The 6,008-nt window shown below is 41.3% G+C and overlaps 1 long non-coding RNA gene across 1 annotated transcript; it reads right to left on the bottom strand.

Annotated features, from left to right (window-relative positions):
- Positions 1-2,812: 2,812 nt before the first annotated feature.
- Positions 2,813-4,511, bottom strand: LOC103567786 (uncharacterized). Its single transcript, XR_548768.2, has 2 exons — positions 4,295-4,511; positions 2,813-3,159 (listed from the first exon to the last, which is right to left on the bottom strand). It is a non-coding gene; the product is annotated as an uncharacterized lncRNA (long non-coding RNA).
- Between the last annotated feature and the right edge of the window lie 1,497 nt (positions 4,512-6,008).

Below are 6,008 nucleotides of genomic sequence, written 5' to 3'. Positions count from 1 at the left end.
CCGAAAGTGCAAATAAGTGAAATCTTCAGTGTTTATTGATTCAAAGAGAAGCTTTGAACTCGCAACCCAGGATTTTTTAGATTATTTGTAGCATTTTTAGTAGGAACTTGAACAATTCATTCTCTGTGTAGTTTGACAAGCATGGGAATGTTAATGCAATAACTGAACCTAGAACTGAAAAAGGACGAAAGGCTAGAAATCCAATAAATAAAAACTGGAAATGGCCTTAACGATTAATAATAGGAAAATGATTAAGTAAAATAGCACACCAGATATTGGAATATATGCAATCCCTGAAACAATGTTTGTTTAAGTGACATGAGAACATGTCTAAAATATACCACGTAAAAACAGATTAGAAACTTTGCACATAGCATGATTGCAGTTATTAAATATGTATGAAATATACCCAAAAGCCTACGTTTTTATGGGATTATAATACTCATTTTTACTCATACTTTATGTATATCCACATTTATACAAAAAAATGCTTATAATCATTTGTATTAAAAAAAATGTTTTCAAAGTGTAAGAGAGAGCTTAAGTAACTCCCAATCACCTTTGCCTTTGAAAGAGTTATAAGAGAGATAAATTCTATAAGAACTTAGTTAGTAAGCACTTCTATGTCATAAAGTTCCAGTTATCTCCATAGACCGGAAATGGTTAAAGATTAGTGGGCAAATGATGAGTTAAGGGATGTCATGGTTGCCAAACATCTGGGAAACAGTGTAATATGGAAGAAAAAAACCTGATTATGAGTTAGGAAATCAGAGTGTTAATATTCACTCTGCCACTAAATGGCTCTGCATTGACTAGTTTGTTTTCTCTACTTTTCTGTTTTTCTGCTTATAAAATGAGGGAAAATTGTTCATTCATTCATTTATTCAAGAAATATTTCTGGAGGGTCTGCTACGGATCAGGTATGACGGTAGGCACTGGGGACAAAACAGTGGACAAAAGAGACACAGCTTCTACCCTCAGGGATCTTACCTTCTGGTGGAGAAGAAAAACCACAGACTACTAGTCAACTAAACATGTAAAATAGGATCAGGTGCTATGAAGAAATATAAGGCAGGGTGAGGCGAAAGAAAGTGGTCAGAAGGTCTCTACAGAGGTGATTTGTAGTTGGACAACCATGTAAAACATAGGAGTAAGCCGTGCTATTATCCCAGAGAGAAGAGTGTCTAGGGAGAGAGAATGGCACATGCAAAAGCCCTGAGGCAGGAGTGTGGCTGGAATAGAGAGACTTAGGTGAGGGTGGTGGAAATGAAGACAGTTCTTTTCCACTGTAGTTTAAACAAATAGAGTTCATTAGAGAGCCTGCCAGCAAGTTCAAAATACTCCCAGTGCATTTGAGATTCAAAGTCCAAGGCCTTCGCGTAGGGAGCGCATTTACAGAAACCTCATCAGCCCCACTGCGGGCTTTGAAGGCCCGCTGTGCAACTATTAGCTGATCCCACTTAACAAACAGTGACGCAGTCATCAGGCATGTTTGTGCCCAAGCAGGTGATGATTTTCTCTCCGCTGACTCCAGTCAAGGACTTTCCGCTTCCAGATTTCAGGCTCCAGGTGACGTTGGGCACAGGGGGTCAGGTGGCAAGTGGAACAGGTCACGCGCCAGGCAGGTGACATGATCTGTACTCAGCTCAAATTTCAAAGAGCCTACTTTTCTGCCCGTGTGTCAAGCACACAGTTAGTTTGAATGCTGCAAGCAGGGTAAGATGATTCATCAATTTCCAAACCCTTGGGAAAGGATCCTATTGCTTAGATTTTTTAATATGTTTTCCTAACCCCTACAGAGGTAGCTATAACTCAGGAAGATAAACTGGGATGAAGGCAAGGGCAAAAAAAAAAAAAAAAAACAATTACTGTCATCCGTAATTATAAGCCTATCGTTTATTGTGCACTAATAGTTGCATTTCCAAGCAGACAGTATTAATTAGTGAAATAACAAGGCAATTTGCATTCATCCCAATTCAGAAGAATTCAAACTACATCAACTGACCAAACATAGGTATCTCAGCCTTATTACTTTTTGTCTTTTTAATAGATGGGGAAACGAGGCAGAGAAAATGAATGGATCATGAAAAGAAGTAAGTTTATCCAAAGCTTTGTAGAAATCAGATTGTCATCAAGCGCATTGGGACAATTGTGTGTTGGGACAGTTTGTGGAGATGTGTCAGAGCAGGAGGACACAGAGGCAGGGAGATGAGGCTCACCTCTCGGGAGTGCCATCGGCTTTGACATGGGATCAGATCTTTGAGTCTGTTTCCTCGTTCATGAAATGGGACCGTCAGTCCCTGCCTGACATGATTGTTCTGCAGAATAAATGACAAACACACATGCCTGCAAAGCACGCATGGTTTGGAACATGAGTGGGTGCTGCCCAGATCCCAGCAGAAGTGCCATTTTAGGAGGAGGAAGAAGCTCTACGTCAACCTGGAATGCTTGGGGCCAAACGTTTCTGGAAGAAGGGAATCTGGGACCACACAGGCAGAAGGAAATCTAACTCGTCTTAAGGAAAAATATCAGAAGTCTGATTGGGTTTGCAGTTTGAGGCACGAGGAAGGATCCTAGCAGGTCCATTTTCCATAAAAGCGATCCAGCCAGGAGAGTTTGGAGGAGAGTGGCATGTGCTTCGAACCATCTAATGACTTGGTTCTGGAACAAGTTTGATTTGTCAGAGTGTTTGTAGGCCTACTTTTGTATGATGCTACCTCTGTGATGCAGAGAAGTCCTCATGGCTGCAGCGTTCAGTTCTGTACAATTAGAACTTGGGGCATATATATGAAAAGTGACATTCACAAGTACCTTTATTTATTTATGCATGTCAGCTTCTTTTTATTTTTTTGCACAGTCAACTGGTATGAAACAAAACAGAAAAGAATAAATTATTGCACTATAATAGAAATCCAAGACACCATCTAGTAAAGGCTCTTTGCTTTTAAAACTAAAGAAACAGAAGCTGAGGGAGCGTTGCTTTCCCCAGAGTGCAAAACGTTTAGAGTGTCTAGTCAGAACCGTGAGCCAGGTCCTCTCGGACCCTGCACAACACAGCTCCTTGTGGATGGAACTTCCTACGTCTCAGTCAGTACCTCGGAGGGTGAGAGGGCTGTCATTTCTGAGTCTTCTGTTCTGGCCACCCAAGAGTCTTGTCCCCTAGAGAAAGAAATGGAAGACAATGTGATTAAGCAAAAGCAACGTGTTGTTTGGACTCACTCAGGGACTTGATTTTAAGTCCATCACCTGTACTTTTGGTGATCTCAGATACATCAGTCAACTTCACAGAGCATCAATTTCCTTGTTGGTTAAACGTAGATAATGGAAGCTACTTCACTGGTTTGTTTGAGCGTCAAATTTAAAGAGAAGGTTGTATATGAACGACGTAGATAAATAGGAAAACAGCAAAAAAAAAAAAGTTCCTGTTCTTTGACTCTGTCATCATGATGCTGGTGTTGTTATTCTTATCATTCTTATTGTCATTCAATGGTAAGAAAATAGCCTGTCATTTCATCTACTTCTCCCTCACATGTATCAGATTTGATGCCCTTTATTGTGTTCCAGGAGGATCAAGACAGTCTTTATATTGGCATTATCTGTCTTAAAGCAGCATTCACCTTTATGAACAACTTGAATGAAGGCAGAAAGCAAGATGGCGAGACACTCTGAGTCTATCCCTATTTATCAATGCCTAGAAATAACATGAGGATTTCATGCTTTCCCCACCTGCTGCTTGCCATGGAAGGTAATATTCTATTCTATTGCCTTGAATTACTTACGATAAGAAGGGAGTGTTTGTTAAATATTATCCAGCCAGTAATACTCTTATTTGTATAGGACACCTGTTATCCAAAGGTTTCACTTTACCCTACAAATATCTCATTATCTAAAAGACACATCCCAGTGCCATCAATAACCAAATCTCCTTCACAACCTCAGTTTCCAAAAGAGGCAAGACTCTGATCATCTTTCTCGAGTCATTATCCCACTCCTTGGAACACATTGTTTCACAGTCTGAAAGGAGATTTCACTTTTCTATTGAGAACAGGGAGGCAATGAGGTCTGAAGTATTGGGCTGGGGTTGGGAGATCCATGCTTTCATGATGATGGTGATAGTGGTTATTACGTGGTTATGCGGTTATGATGACAACATTCTCGATCACCTACTACATTGCATGCACTTCTTATGTCTTTACTGATTTCATCCTTACCAAAATACTTACTAGGATACTTTTGACATAGGTAGCAAAAGAACTAAGAATGGCATAAATAAAAGAAAATATCATTATCTCACCTAAAACACTTCTGGTAATAGGTTGCTTCCAGAACTGGCTCCACAGCCTTAGCCATCTTTAGCCTGTCATTTTTTGCTTTCAGATTTTTCTCTTAATGAAGACAAGGTCGCTGTTGTAGTTCCAGGCATCACATCCTCATATAAATGTGCAAAACTAGAAAAGGGGAATAAATGTCAATTTAAGCCCATTTTTAAGAGCAAGGAAAATTTCCCAGAAGCTCTCCAGAGGACTTCCATCTGTGTCTCACTGACCTATGCCCATTATTGAGTCATTCACAGGCAAAGGGAGGAAATTGCCACAACTGGCAGTGCACAACTGGCCAGCGCACGCGTGCACACACACACACACACACATACATTCACACCCCATCCCACGGCTAGGGCTGAGAAGGGACCCAGACTCCATTAAATCAAAAGAATGCCAATTAACCTATCATGATTAGGGTCCCGTTAGCAAGGAAAAAGGGAAAGACTGTCAGGTAAGTAGCTATTATTAGCCCTATTTTACAAATGAAGAAGCAGAGTTTCAGAGTAGTTATTAACTGCATTAGTCAGGGTAGATTAACTCATGTGACAAAGGACTTTAAAGTATCAGGGGCCTGATATAATGATATTCTATTTCTTACTCATGTCAGAGTCCAGTGACAGTTGTAGGGAGGGGACAGGACAGTGCTCCATGTAGTCATTCAGGGACCAAGGCACCTTCTGCCAGTGAATCTACCCTCCTTTACGTCCTGGAGATTTTCCCATTCACCTGGGGATAAAGAAAGAGCAGGAGAATTGTCCATGGAAAATTATTATGGGCCAGGCCTGAAAGTCGTGCTTATCACACAGCTCCCATCCAATTGGCTATAACTCCGTCACCTGGCCACCCCTAGCTGCAAGGGAGGCTGGCAGGCTAAAGTGTGCTGAGGAAAAAAAGGTAGTACTCTCCCATGGTCACAGAGCAGGTGGCCTAGCTGATGTGGACCATTAAAGCGTTTCCTGCTCTAACCATCTATAGTCTAATCTCTGCTGCTGTAATGGTACCAAAACCTCCCTTGTGAAACTTACCCCTGCCTCAAGTCTCAATGTCTTTGACTTCTCAGTGATGCTAGATTCTATTGGCTCCATGCTGTAGAAACACAATCTTTCCTCAATGCTCAGACATTGTCCTTTCCTTTGTTCTTTCCCTTTGTTCTTTCTGTTGGCCTGTTTGCTCTCAGCATTGACTTCTTTTTCTTTGTTTTTGAGGAAGACTAGCCCTGAGCTAACATCCACGATCAATCCTCCTCTTTTTGCTGAGGAGGACTGGCCCTGAGTGAACATCCGTGCCCATCTTCCTCTACTTTATATGTAGGACACCTACCACAGCATGGCTTGACAAACAGTGCCTAGGTCCACACCCAGGATCCAAACCAGCGAACCCTGGGCCACTGAAATGGAACATGCGCACTTAACCACTGTGCCACCAGGCAAGCCCCCATTGACTCCTTTTTCTCCTCCTCTCAAATCTCAGTCCTCATGCCCCTACTTCTCTCTCTTTGGAAAAGACTATTCACAACAATGGCTCCATTCTGACCTCTATCTTCTGAAAAATTTACCCTGTTGCTCTGAGCCTCTCTACTGACCATCAGGTAGTAATTCAGATGTTAATATTATTACTATGACTATTTATATTTACGTTCATACTACTGTTATTGTTACTCCTACAACTCTCTTAGTATATGCCAGG

The sequence above is a fragment of the Equus przewalskii genome, chromosome 8, assembly GCF_037783145.1.
Source record: "Equus przewalskii isolate Varuska chromosome 8, EquPr2, whole genome shotgun sequence".
In the NCBI taxonomy this organism is placed as follows: domain Eukaryota; kingdom Metazoa; phylum Chordata; class Mammalia; order Perissodactyla; family Equidae; genus Equus; species Equus przewalskii.
Note: the sequence above shows the minus strand (reverse complement) of the source record. Positions and strands in the feature narration are given on the sequence as shown.